A 15291-nucleotide genomic window follows, 5' to 3' on the forward strand; every position below is an offset into this window, starting at 1 on the left:
CTTTGCACCCCAGATATCAATCTCCTGGGCAGTTAGCGCTCCCTGAGCCAGCCCTGGATTCCACAACTCCTTATCACTGCCCCCTTTGTACTTCAGCCCCCAAGCCGCAAACAGCTTTGTGGGCACCACAGAGCTACACAAACATTTGTCCCCACAGCCGACTGGCTTCCTCAGGCCAGTGCGCCTAATGAGCTGGCAGTTGCCCGTAAATCAAGTCAAGCATACACAGTTCGGGCTTTCATCAGGTGAGCCCCGTTCAGCAATGCCTTTGAAGGAGGGGCCCCTGTGGGCTGCAGAGGCTGTGTGCTGCCCAGATAAACACCCCATCTTAAAGATGTTGTTCTGTTTTGCAGACAGGCTTGTCGTTAGTGGGAGGAAGCGTGCTGGGTTGCCAAGTACCAGGAGCAGCAGACTGATGTGACTTGGGAGCCAAGGAAAAGAAACACACACACACACACACACACACACACTCACACACTCACACACTCACACACCCTCCCGAAGAGCCCAACTGGAGACATGAGGAAAACACAAGGCGTGAAAGACTCATACCCCATCTTCTGAGCCCCGGATGTACCATTACCAGGCAGTCAGTGGAGATGTCGCACGTGTGACTTAGATGAGACCTGTCGTGACGAACTCCAACAGTGCTTCCGACGGACGGCTGGCCAGCGTGGGGACCCTCCTCCTCCAGTGCCTTCCCATCTTTTCTCGCTGAAGCCTTCCCAGGCTCCTCTGTGTAGTGCCTTCTCCGCATTTGCCCTGTCTAAAATGTTCCACTAATTAGCTTCTGATCACAAAACAAGATGAAATTAGTATGTGATGATTTCTTATGCTTTTAGGGCAAACCATTTTTTACATTGGTTTAGAATCTCTCTCCACTTAGGATTTAGCAAGTGCTCAGTAAATTCTGTATTGATTTTTCAAAATTCTTTCATAATTGCTACATTTTATTTATTCATTAGCAATGATAATATTCAGTAAATATTTACCGAGTACCCAAAATACATCAGACATCGTTCTAGAGGCCAGGGATATATTGATGAACAAGACAAACACCTGTATTCTATGGGAGAGAACCAATCAACGGAAAAGCAAATAAAAACAGGATGCAATTTCAAGCAGTAATCAGTGCTATAAATAAAATCTAAGTGGGAGAGGGGATCAAGATTGGTGGTGGGGTTGATGGCAACGGGAGTGTTTTCAATAAGCCCTTTCAATAAGGGCTCTCTGAAGAGATCATGTTTAAGCTGAAGTTTCTTTGAGGTGAGGAAGCAAGAGACCTGAAGGTCTGGGTAAGAGCACCCCGGTAGAAGAGAATGCAAAATGTCCCAACGTGGGATGTGAAGGTGACTCTAGGGGGAGGAGAACAGGGAGGCTGAGTCACAGGCAGAGGAACTCACTGTAGGACATGGGGTCAGACAGGCAAGGAGGAGCCGTACCAACATGAGTGCTAAGGGGAGAGGGTGGGCATGGGATGCATCCTCTCCATGAAGGCCATGATCTCTCTTATCTCCTTTAACCCTCAGATAACCCCACAGAGATTGCATTAGTATCCTCTCTGTACTTATACAAACCAGGGTTCAAGGTAGCCAGGTGACTTGCTGGAGTTCATGCAGATGGTTAGTGACAGAACCAGGATTTGAAGCCAGGGCTCAGTTCTACACTCTTACTTTATCCACCATGGCTTCTGCCGACCCTAGCCTTAAAGAGATGACAATTTTGCTTGTGTGACAAAATTTAATCTTAGGAATAATGTGAAAACAGAAAATATAATTTATGCTAATCTGAATTGTACAGGGATGACAGTGGCTACTTTACCTTTTGTTGTTGTTGTTCCTCACTGACAGCCTCATGTTAGATGTGAAGACTGAGCAGATGGTATCAGGATCGCTGCACAGACTGGGCATTGTGCATGTAATACTAGGAGATATTAAAGTTAGTCTTGTTTACCTAAATCAGGGTTTTCCAAACTTTAGTCATTTGAAAAGCAGCTTGAGTTTTTTTTTTTTTGGCCATATTCTTGTACTATTATTTATCTAATATCTTCCTTAAAATTGACTGGACTTCTTAAATAAATTGGTCTACAAAGGAAATTTGGCATTTCTATTAGAAACATCAAGCCAGAATAGTTTGTATAAAAAGAAAGTATGTATCAATACAATTAAATAAATGGTATCTCCATTTTGTCTAAAATTATCCAGAGTCCCCTCAGCAGTGTGGGGTAAAGCCGTGGGCAACGCTGACCTGAATTATCCCTTTCTATAACAACAACAAAAAAAGGTTACAGCTAAGTATCTCTGTATAGAATGGTTAATGCTTTGTCCATGTACTTTATTTCATTTTTAACAACTATAGTTCCGGAGTTTAGTAAAATTTACTTTGCTGCCTTTTCATTTATGCAAAATATTAGCTCTATATCTGCACAATAATGGTAGTCGAGTGTCACGGTATGAAACACTGTGATCCAGTGTGGTATGCTTTCTTCCCTCTCAGCTGGTTTTAGTACAACTGCTCAAGACAAGGTGGAACTCAGTAATTAATAAAAGTTTACTACTGAAATCTTCTTCATCCACTTTCCTCCTTTTATATTCCTTTTTTCAAGACCCCTCCTATGGTTCCTTTAGTTTTCCAATTTTAAGCTACAGAGCTATCTGTGGAGGCAGAGAGGTAAAGGAAGGTATGGATCAAAGAGAGGAGACAATGACATATTTTTATTCTATAACTGTTCAGATCTATGTCCTTTCCTTCTCATTTCCTTTGTTCCCATCTTAATTCAAGTCCTGATGACTTCTCAAATTATTTCAAAAGACCTTAAAATGAATCTCTGGCTATTGCCTTTTCTCCCCCTGTCTACTCTGTGGTCACCAACATGTAGTAACACCACCAAAATATCACTCTTATTTTTATTTTTTTTGGGAGGGGCAGAGGGAGAGGGAAAGAGAGAATCTTAGGCAGGCTCCACGCCTAGCACAGAGCCCAATGCAGGGCTCGATCTCACAACCCTGAAATCATGACCTGAGCCGAAATCAAGAGTCAGAAGCTTAATCAACTGAGCCACTCCGGCACCCCTCACTCTCTTATTTTTAAAGGATTCATTAATTTCCTGCTGCCTCCTGAGGAAAAAACTGCCTTCTCTCTTAGACATTCAAAGACTTCCACAATGTTCTCCAACCTCCTTTTATCTCACACCTCTATACTCTGTCCTCATGTATACTGGGTGTCCTGAATCAAATAATTCCTGTAATAATAACTCAATAATCTTGATTTTATTCTCATTTATATAAATCCCTCCTTATCATCATTAACTCTCAAAATCCCACCCATGCCTTAAGGCCGATTCCAACTACTGCCTCTTCCATAATACATGCACATGGATTCAGATGTATACTGGGATATAATGCCTGCATTCTTCACCTTGTATCAAATTTCACTATGTGTTATAAAGCAGATTTTTTAAATGAGTGAAAGGACGTCAGTCTGTACACACATTAGTTCTACCGTCATGACTGCTATTACATAGGGGGCTGGTGTGTATTATTCTTCTCCAAATCCCTTGTAAGACCCAACAGAGCATTGGTAACAAGAATTTGAATGGCTGTGTTCTGTTCTGTTTTTACTAGGAGAGAAGTCAATGATTGAGAGAGTAAAATTTCACTGTTAGAGGAAAGTCACTGACCTCATTACTAACTCTCCTGAGAAAAGAAAAGAAATGGACTTCATTGGCCTCTGTTCTACTGCTCCATTAATCACTTTTGCTGTCAAATATTATTTCCTTTTGTCAAATTTACAGGGACTCTCATTAGAGACTTTCTAATGACAACTCCTTCCTTGTATATATTTCTTAGGACCATGAAACCCTCAATAATAGCGAGTAAATATGTCACTATCTTGAGATTGTCATCTGTATGAAGAGACTTGTGTAAGTGATAAACATTTTCTGTCAAGGGAAAGAACTGTGCGTGTTTCTCTGAAGTATGCCCCAGCCTGGATGCATGTGACAGTCAGTCAACTTTTCCCTGTGCCTCCAGCAGTAAGATGAGAAAAGACTGGCAAAAGTATGGAAGCTGATGTGAGGAGAACCAGGGGCTCATATGCTCCTTGAATCACAGTATCAGAGGCTGAATAGGTTTGATTTCTCTTAATAATGTCCTAGGGCTAAAACAGGGGGTTCGAGAAATATGAATGTTATTGTGTATTAAAAAAGAAAGTATGCTAAAACACAGTTATAATTAGGGATTATACTTAAGGCTTATATTTAACAACTTAGTTCTTTTTTTTAAAGATTTTATTTATTTATTTCAGAGAGACAGAGAGAGCAGGAGCAGGGGGAGGGGTAGAAGAAAGGGGGAAGCAGACACCTGGCTGAGTGGGGAGGCCAGTGTAGGGCTCTATCCCAGGACCCTGAGATCATGACCTGAACCGAAGTCGGAAGCTTAACCGACTGAGTCACCCAGGAGCCTCTAACAACTTAATTCTTAATTAAAAAAAAAAAACACAATCAATTGTGCTAGTCATAATATGCATACACGCAAGGGTGCAGAATTATTATCAGAATCGTTGGTAAGAAAAATTTGCTAAATGTACCAAGTATGGTACTTAATACAGGTATGACATTAGGTATCACTGTACCCATTAGATAAAAGGCATATTTGGAATTTTAGAGAGAGGAAACACACTTAGGGAAATATTCCCCTATTACAAAAATTGGCCACTTGATTGGCTGGAATGTCATGGAAATCAATGTAGCTCTTGGACAGAAGCTGAGGTGTAAAGAGGCTTCTGTGACCTGTCGTTGTGCTCCCCCCAGCTTTGTCCTCTCTCCTAGCAGTACTTGCCTTCTATTCCAGTCACGGATGTTTGTTTGTATCCTGAAAAGTGGCCTTTCTCTGCACATTCTAGGGAACAGTCACTGGCTGCTTTCAGACGGAATCCCTTTCTGCCCCCTGTCTTCAATCCCCAAGGCATGTGGCACCTCTGGTGGGAACCAGCTCCACTAGTTCTTGCTCAGACCTTCTGGGCGCCTCTCAAAGACCATTTGTGACAAGACTTGAGAAAAATAACAAAGCAGCTCTCCCCTGAAACTCTCTGAGGAATGTGAAAACCAGAGTGCGGACACATAGGCTCTTTGTAACCTCAGGTACACAGTGTCAGTTGCCGTCTCTGGCTGGCAGGGCTAAGTGACAGAATACAATGAAATGCTCAATGGGGCTGCATCAAGCTAGTCAGGACAGAGGATGCATTTTATTAAAGAAAGTAACATTGTGCCTCCTGCCAAACTGAGGTAATTTCCTTCCCTTTTCTATATTTCCCAGCATTCCAGATTTATACATTTTTACAGTGTTTGCCAGAGCTCACCTGAAGAAAGCAATTCTCAAATAAAAAACTTAAAGAAATATTTTTGTTCAGAGCCCAGACCCATAAAGAATAACTACCACAGGCTTAAAAAAATCCCAACCTAATTTTACAACTAATTACTTAAACAAACCAAATAAACAGACCAGGTTTGTCTCACTGAAAAAAAAGACGATAAGCATATAACCTGCCCCAGAGTTCGATAGATTCAAACGAATCCTCCATCTTCTTGTTGGACTTACATTTAGTCAGTTCTTTTGTCTCTGAAACCAAGATGCTTGTGTACATTTGAATACATATGTTTAATCATCAAACAAAAAAAACATGATCACTTTTCAATTATTAGAACTGCTAGGGATATTTATAGATAAAATCAGATCTTTCTTGTTAATGACATATGAGCCAACAAGAACTTTAATTTGATTCTGGATGTTCTACTAAAAATCAGTAAGGGAACACACTGCTTTCAGGTAAATTGTCTGTTCAAGAGCAACAAACAAGACCAAATAATAACTAACATGTAGCACAGGAGAGTCAGCATTTCTCTCAGGGTTACTCAGGTGGTGCAAAGTCACCAACTCATGAGTGCTGTTGATCCAGAAAACAAAGGGATGAGGGTGTTCGTTACCCGTATCATATCTATTGTATATTGGGCCCTTTGATGGGAATTTCACATACATAATCTCACTTGATTCTCTCCACACTCAATAAAACTAGCTCATATTACAGTTAAGGAAACTGAGGCTGAAAGAGATAGCCCCAAATTCCCAAAGCTAAAAACTGATCCAATATGTAGTAATACTATTGTCTATTTTATCGATCAATGTTCAATCAATTCAATTCAACATGCATTCACTTTTGTATTCTCTGGAGCCTAACATATATGATACTCTGTCATGAGAAATCACAGGAACATTCATTTATCCACACATGGTTCAACACTATAATTAATGATAAATTTCAATACTACTGTGAAGTAGGTCCTGTGTTGGTGCAGAAGAGAATGATTCATTCTACAATGAGTGTGTTCAGTTTAAAGCAGTAGCTCCAATCTTTTCCAGGTAAAGACCTCTTTTATTTGCCAAAAAGATTTGGGTGCCCCATGATAGGAATTGAGAATTACCTGAGAAAATACATACCTACCATAACTTGGTAACCATGTGATACAAATTTTTTTTATTTCAATAACCTCAAAATTTACTAATATTGGTAAAACTTAAATCCATGTATCAGATATTACATAGTGTCTAGAAAGAGTCTGGAGACATGGCCATAATAGCATTCTCCACCAAAGCATCCATGACCCACAGGTTCAGAACGATTGTTTCAAAGATCAACAAAGAAGGCAAATGTGGGGAATCAGGAGGCACTGATCTGTAGGTAGACTTGGAGAGGAGCAGTTCTAAGGAGATAGCTGCTTTAAAAAAGAAGACAAAGGGGGCTCACTCGGGATTGATGTAAAGTCATTTTATGGAGTTAATTTCCTCCTATAACAAATTACTACAAACCAGGAGGCTTAAAAGAGCAGAAATTCATTCTTTTACTCTCTAAAGACCAGAAGTCTTTAGAAATCAAGTGTCGGTGGGGCGGTGTTGCCTCCAAAGGCTCCAAGGGAGAATCTTTCCTTGCCTCTTCCAGCTTCTGGTGGTGTCAGGTATTCTTTGGCTTGTGGCTGCATCACTTCAGTCTCTGCCTCCATCTTCACATGGCCTTTTCTTCTTTATTAGTGTCTTCTTTGTCTCTTGTCACTTGTCATTGCATTTAGGTGAACCCAGATAATCCAAGATGATCTCATCTTGAGATCTTTACATGTGCAAATAACATTTTTTCCAAATAAAGTCATATTTATAGGTTCTAGGAGTTAGGATATAGACATATCTTTTTGGGGGGACCACCATTCAACCTGCTACACAGCCCAACACATCACTGATGGTTCCTGGTTTAATATAAGGAAAACTATGATGTCAAGAGGGTTAGAAAGTGATGACTTGTAAATTAGGGACAGTGCCGGGGACTGAGTTCAGGTGTGCTAGTGATCACTAAGCATCTCAATTCATCCAGCAGCTACTTTATGAGGCCTATAGAAAGGTACCTTATCTAGAAATACACTTTAAAACATGAGATAATTTCAGTTGCTTTTTAAAAAATTATGGAGGTCATTAAATATTCTTGAAAATATAAAAAAAAATCACAGAAAGAAAAGTGAAAATAAAAGAAGTTATTCCATAACTTAGAAAAAAGATATTCTGGAATGTTTCCCACTTCTGCTCTCTCTTACTTGATCCCTCACTACTAATATTAGACTCCATCAGTTAGACTCCACTTATCTAATGCGGTTAAATTATTTAAGTTTGATTTTTCAACATGTTTATTTTAAAATAAGATATTAACATTTCAATATATAATGACATTAACATCTATTTATGGGGTCAAGATTTATAAATTTTGATTTATTCCATCTATAAGATGGAATGACATTTTTTCATAAAACTTTCCATACTTGATCATGTCTTCATTATACTGATGCTCTCTAGTCATATATATGAGAGTATATATAATCTCATTTAATCATTACCATAGTACTCAGAGCTAGGCAGACTCTTAACAAATAAAAATAAAGCTTGAAAAGAATAAATCAATTTACTGTAGACCACAGAGCTGGCATGTCACAGAGGTGGGGTTAGAACACAGACCATATAATCTCAAAGGCATTAAACAATCTGGCTTCTGGGAATAGTAGTTACTGGGGTTTTTGATGCTTGGTGTTTCCAGACAATGTACACGAACATTCTCTCATGACTTACTGTATTCTCTTTATATACTTACATGCATACATTCTAACTTTACATATATTCTCCCATTTAATTTTTTGACTTAGTTTACAAAGTAAAATTTTTTATTCTCATTTTACTGCAAAAGAAACAATTTTTCCCAACCCTCATAACCCTGGAGATGCTGAGAAGAAATGACACTGTGAGATTGCCATTTAGGAGCCCAGTATAGCAAACCAATCCCCTAGGGCTTGCTTTTCTTCCATTATTCCTTTTCTCTCCTGATATTTCCCAAATGGTGGCAAATGCAGCTAATCTCACATTAGACTCAGAGGAAGTGTAAAGTAATTGAGTATTGATTTTAAAAAACATTTGATGAAAACATGTTATAGGGATACACAACATGCATTATATAAACATGCCATTATTTCATTTAAAAATTAAATTTCTTCAGTAGATAGCAGGTGTAGTTTCACCTTCCTAATAATTGACATCATTAAGAGTAAGAATCAGGAATGTTGCTTTGGTACATTTTCCCAAAGAGTATACATACATATAAAATTTGTAATTTATATATTACATATTAATAATATAATTAATATATGTTAATAATACAACCTATATATTAATAATATATTATGTTATATATACTATATATTAATTCTATACAGTTTGTTATATAATGCTTTTCTGTTACACATACCTCCTTTTTTTTTTACCAAATACTAGATTATGGACATTTCTTCATGTGTCTAATTTTTTAAAAAACTGTACATGACTAAATCACATTTCCTTTTATATAATTAACAATATTTATTTATCCACTTCCTATTGCTGAGCATTTAGGCTTTTTTTTTTTTTTGGTATTATAAACAATGAAGAAGAGGACTTTTTTGGACTAATCTTTGTCACCATCCCTAATTAGTTCCTTAGCATAGATTCGCATAAGTTAGATCTACTGCATCAAAAATTATAATCATTTTACAGCTATTTTTTTAGAGGAGGGGAAAGGGGATGGACAGAGGGAAAGGGAGATAGAATCTTAAGCAGGATCCACACCCAGCACAGAGCCAATTGTGGGGCTCAGTCTCACAATTCTGAGATCATGACCTGAGCCACAATCAAGAGTCCGTTGCTTAACCAACTGAGCCACCCAGGCACCTCTCATTTATAGCTCTTAATAAAAGTTGCATACTTGCTTCCCAGAAAGAGTTTACAAATTCACATTTCCAACAGCTCTTATATTCCATGTCCTTGCAAGAACAGAGTATTATCTTGTTTTTTAAGTGCTTGCTACTGTTATTGGAAGGAAGTGATACTTAGCTTTATTCAGCATTTATTATTTTTAAAAATAACTGTTTCTTAATGTTTTGCCTGTCCTCTTCTTGTGATTTGTTCATGTTCCTTGTGACATTTTCTACTGGGGTCTAAATGTCTTATTGATTTGAACTCTCTCCTCTGTCAATAGGCAGAGTGCTGTTTTAATACATACGTATGTTTTTACAAGGAAACAGTTCTCCATTTTTGCATGATGATAAAATGTTCCCTGTACTGCATTTGGCTTTCCCATGACACTTTGTGAGAAAACATCTTACAAATGATAGAGGTCCTAAAGGGCAATATTATGATGTAGGCTGTTGTTGATAATTTGAAAAATACAATAATAAAATGACAAGGAGCTTAGGCACCTTGAATTCATCCTGAAATAGTGTAAACAAACACTTCCTCCAAAGGAATTAATCCCAAAGAATATTTTCCAATATTTAGGCATTTCTTTTTTTAACTAATTTTAGGACATTCAGAGATGGTTATTTAATGGGAGACATTTTCCTAAGTGTTCTATGTATTTCCTCTAAAATTACAAATGCGTCTTTCACCTTCCGGGTATGGTAATAAGGAACATCACCCCCATATTAGTACTGTTTTTGGTATATGAAGCAAACTTTCTTATCAATGACACTTATTATTGTAATTCTGCACCCTGTATACTTTTCAAGTCTTAAGCTTCCATATATATTCAAATGTGAGGCCCTGGCAGTGGGACAAACTGGCTCCATCATCTGGGTTACTCATTACTCCCTAGCTCCTTCACATGTTTATAAGTCTGTCTTTTGTCACGGAGTCACAGGAAATCCCTCTTCTGTAAGCATGGAAATGGCAGTGTAATATATGAAATCTCCTCCTAAGCTAACAGTCTTCATTTCACAGGGATAAGCAAGGAATTAAACAAATATTGGTTGCTTTAGAACAAAGGGAAGACCTAAGACAGCATCTGGAATGGAATGAGACTGGCAAGATTGGGACCTTCCCAATAAAAGATTCCATTGTGGGGTCATAGGGCATGGAGATATGGATCACAGTACAGGGAATCGTAACTGTGGACCTGCCAACAGAAAGGCTCCTCTCTGGAGGTGGATTAGAAAGGCCCAGGAGGAGAAATTCCCTGAGGTAGAGCTCCATAGAATCTGCTCCTTTTAATAGGGGCTCAGTTTCTACTGTGGCTGAGCTGGATAGTAAATATGACAATTGGTCACAATGCTGACTTTGAGACTAAAATACTGAAGTGCTTTTTCAATCATTATAAATATATTTTATTACTATGCTTTATATTATGACATGTGGAGTTAAGACTATATTTTTATTTCAAAATCTTTAAACATACATGGATTCTTGACCACAATATATGGTTGTCTAGAACTCCTTACCAACCATGAGGGATAATAGATTTTACTGCATAGCTTCTGTCTCTTGCTCAGATTTTAATCAATTTAAGAGCAAAGGACTGATTTTTCTGCTTCCTTTGGTCTCCCAGCAGGCTGCAATTGAAAATGGATTCTGATGGCTTGGAAAAGTTAATCCATCTCTGAAAGGTACTGGAGACCAGCTCACTAAGCAGGAGCTGGCCCAGTGTGTCAAATCCTGTGGTGACTTGGTTCACCTTAAACTAAGCATACCTTTGGCACTAGTCTTAGTAACAGCACCTATCAATCAAGTCTTTGTGTAGCTGAGTCAATGATTTGACATGTTAAATGAATAATTATGGATTGGCTGACCTAGAGTGCATTTCAGGAGCCAAACTTCAACTTACTAATAGCCTTAGGATCAAGCTTCATACTGCACAGAGAAGCATGTCTGCAGACAATAAATGATGCCATTATTCTTGGTTTGGTATGATATTTATGATTGATCTTAACCCTTTGGTGAAAATGTGTTTTATATCCTCTCATTTGTTTTCAACCTACTTTAGGTATGCTAAGTTGCAAGACTCCACAGTCATAGTCTAACGTCTTGGTTAATTATGTTTTCTTTAAAACAAATCTGGGTGTAATTTTTAAGGGTTCATTTGTCAAACTGTATGATCCTTTAAAATAATATCCTGTGTGCCTAAGAAAGTTCTACATTAAAAATACCAACTTTTAAAAAGCAATAACAATCTTTCAAGAAATACTTTGTTTTTAAAGGCTTATTAAAATGTGTTTGTCTTAACTTTTAAGAGGGAAGGTGACTTTTGATAGTGGATTTGCCCCTAAAACATTGAGAAAAATAGGCTTATATCTTAGTAAGTAAGGTCTGAATTGGGAAAAGGGGAGTATTTTCTGGAGTATCCTTAGCATTCTCACACCTTTTAAACCACCTCCTAAGGAATATGCTCATGAATTTGCTCATATTTCCTTCATTACTCATGAAAATATTTTCATGGAAATTTCACCATATGAAATTACACTTGCCTCAAAATCTTATTTTGGCCTTGCAACATTTCTCTTTCAGACATGAACATTTCTGGGGAAATTCTGGTATATAGAGAAAACGTAGTGTTTTATTTAATAATTACTATGAACACTTCAGCAGGCAAAAGAAATACTTTGAGGTCAATCTTGAAAGTAGACAAAAAACCCTACTCACTTTATTATAACTGGAAAATTATACACATGATGGTATTTGTAATCTGGGTCCCACTCCAAGTCAAATTAAAACGGGTCATTTTGTTCATTTGGCTTACATTTAATTCCAGAGAAAAAGTTCTGGCATTTTGTTAAACAAATATTTGTGTTGTTATAATATATGTCTATATGCTATTAAAAATGATTGGAAGTCAAGAATTCTGTCAAAATTTGTCACTTTCTTTTTTAACTTCATACTGGACATTTAGGGTGATAAACAAAAGTCTATTATTGAATTAAAAATATTATTTTAATTTTTAAAATATATATTAGATTGAAATTAACCCACACAATAATTAAAATTATATAAATATATACATATATTTTTAAAAATTGAGATATAATTGACTTAGGACATATTATTTTCTGGTATATGATGTGATGATTCGATATTTGTATACATTGTAAAATGATTACCACAAGTCCATCACCATACATAGTTAAAATACATATATTTTATATAAATATACTCTACAAACATCTTAAAATAAATTCTCTAAGATTGTAAAGTAAAGGTTTCCCTATATTTAGAGATTAGAAAAGAAAAAATCTTCTTTTATTATTTTTTAAGTATTACAACTCAAACTTTAAACTGTATCAGTTCATTACCTACTAGATCATTTACTTCCTAGAATCCTTCCTGTGTTTTTCCAAAGCTATATATAGCTCAGGAGAAAGGAAACTTGATACCAATTACTTTAGCGTAGTGCTCTCTAACTTAGGTAGGCTCCAAAGTAGAATAAGAGAAAGTACAAGGGGCAACAGTAAACATAATAAAATTTGATTACAGATTAAACTGAAACAAATGTAATTTGAGAATGAAATTATACTGTAATAGCCTTTGAACACTGGCACTATGAGAAGTCCGGTGACATGGAGATCAACGTGGGGCACAAGAGTATAGGAAAGGGATGATGGCCTTAGACATTGAGAGAAACAAAGAAGAATATACTGTTGTAGGGTTCTTATATGAGAAATTGTAAAGAATTACTTACAGGTAGACTGTGATAAATAAAAGATGTATACTATAAATTTTAAGGCATTGACTAAAATAAGCCAAAGAGTTATAGGTAATAAGTCAACAATGGGAAAAACAGAACAAAAAAATACCTATGCAATTAATCTAAAAGAACACAGAAAACAAATAGCAAAATGATAGATGAAACTAAACTTTAATCAATAATCACATTAAGTGTAAATGGTTTAAGAACCCCAATTAAAAGGCAGATTGTCAGACTGGATTCTCAAAAAAGAAATAATTATATGTTGCCCATAAGAAACTCATTTTAAGGGCGCCTGGGTGGCTCAGTTGGTTAAGCGACTGCCTTTGGCTCAGGTCATGATCCTGGAGTCCCGGGATCGAGTCCCGCATCGGGCTCCCTGCTCAGCAGGGAGTCTGCTTCTCCCTCTGACCCTCTTCCCTCTCGTGCTCTCTATCTCTCAGTCTCTCTCAAATAAATAAATAAAATCTTTAAAAAAAAAAAAGAAACTCATTTTAAATATAAAGGCACATAAGTTTAAAGTAAATGGACGGAAAAACATCTGCAACTCCTATATGTTGCTGGTTGGAATGAAAACTGTTTGAGCCACTTCAAAAACAATGTAACAATTTATTAAAAAGTTAAACATATAATTACCACATGACCCATTAACCATACTCCTGGGTATTTATCAAAGAGATACAAAAACTCATGTTCACAAAAACAATAGTATGTGAATGTTTGCAGCAACTGTAGCAAATTATACAAAATTGATCCAAACTGAAAACAAACCAAATGTCCTTCAGTGGATGAATGGATATGAATGGTGGTATATCCATCTGACACAATGCTACTCAGCAATAAAAAGGAACATACGATTGGGAAATGCAAATTAAATCTATAATGAGGTATTACTATATACCTATTAAAATTACTAAAATTATACCTAATCATATCAAATTTTAATAAGAATGTATAACAAGTACAACTTTCCTACAATAGTAGTTGGACCATAAAACAATACAATCATGTTAGCAAACAGTTTGGCAGTTTCTTAAAAAGATAAGCAAACACCTGCCATATGCCCTGAACCATTTTACTTCTAGGAAACTATCCAAGAGCAATGGTCCACAAAAAATCTTCTACATTATTGTGATGGCTTCACAGGTTATACATGAACATCAATTATATCAAATTGTATTTGTTAAATATTATACATGTTAAATATGTGCAATATATTTTATATCAAATATGCCTTAAATAATACTTTAAAATTAAGTAAACCATAAAAACTTGAAAGGTATCTTGTGAGATGCAGCTAATGCAGTACTTAGAAGGTAATTTACACTCTTCGATACAAACATTTTAAAAATGCTGAATATCAGTGATCTAAACATTCATCTCAAGAACTTAAAGAATAACAAAGTAGATGCAAAAGAAAAGAAATAAAGATGAGAATAGAAATTAATGAAATACAAAAATACAATAGAGGGTATGAACAAAGTCAAAATGTCTATCTTATGAAATCTTTATAAAATTGATAAACCCACAGTGAGACTGATTTAAAAAAAAGAAAAAGGAAAAGGACCACATTAATTACCAAATTCAGGAATGAAAAAGCATCCAGTAGTATGCTATAGCAGGCTTGTACTGGTTCACTACAGCTGATTTTTTTAAATTTTATTTATTTTATTATGGTATGTTAGTCACCATACAATACATCATTAGTTTTTGATGTAGTGATCCACGATTCATTGTTTTTGTATAACATCCAGTGCTCTATGCAGTATGTGCCCTCCTTAATATCCATCACCAGGCTAACCCAACCCCCCCACCAAAACACTTAGTTTGTTTCTTGAAGTCCAGAGTCTCTCATGGCTTGTCTCCCACTCTGATTTCCCCCCTTCATTTTTCCCTTCCTTCTCCTAATGTCCTCCACGCTATTTTTTGTGGTCCACAAATAAGTGAAACCGTATGATAATTGACTTTCTCTGCTTGACTTATTTCACTTAGCATAATCTCCTCCAGTGCCATCCATGTTGATGTAAAAGTTGGGCATTCATCCTTTCTGATGGCTGAGTAATAAAAACCACATTGAGATACCACCTTACACCAGTTAGAATGGCAAAAATTGACAAGGCAAGACACACTATAGCTGATGTTTAAATTTTCAATCCAATTTTTAAGAACAGCTTTTACTGTTTTTAAGAACAGCTATTACTAAGTTAAATTATATACATTATA

The 15291-nt window shown here is 36.5% G+C and overlaps 1 long non-coding RNA gene across 2 annotated transcripts in view; it reads right to left on the reverse strand.

Moving 5' to 3' along the window:
* Nucleotides 1-690: 690 nt before the first annotated feature.
* Nucleotides 691-15291, reverse strand: part of LOC148163932 (uncharacterized) — a 152918-nt gene continuing 138317 nt past the window's right edge. For both annotated transcript variants that reach the window (XR_015768635.1, XR_015768634.1), the window contains exons 3-4: nt 1822-1923; nt 691-766 (exon numbers count right to left, since the gene is read on the reverse strand). This is a non-coding gene — a long non-coding RNA (uncharacterized LOC148163932). The remainder of the gene's footprint in view (nt 767-1821; nt 1924-15291) is intronic.

The sequence above is a fragment of the Eumetopias jubatus genome, unplaced genomic scaffold, assembly GCF_037043125.1.
Source record: "Eumetopias jubatus isolate StellerSeaLion01/CBP00866 unplaced genomic scaffold, mEumJub1_p1.0 scaffold_7, whole genome shotgun sequence".
In the NCBI taxonomy this organism is placed as follows: Eukaryota; Metazoa; Chordata; class Mammalia; order Carnivora; family Otariidae; genus Eumetopias; species Eumetopias jubatus.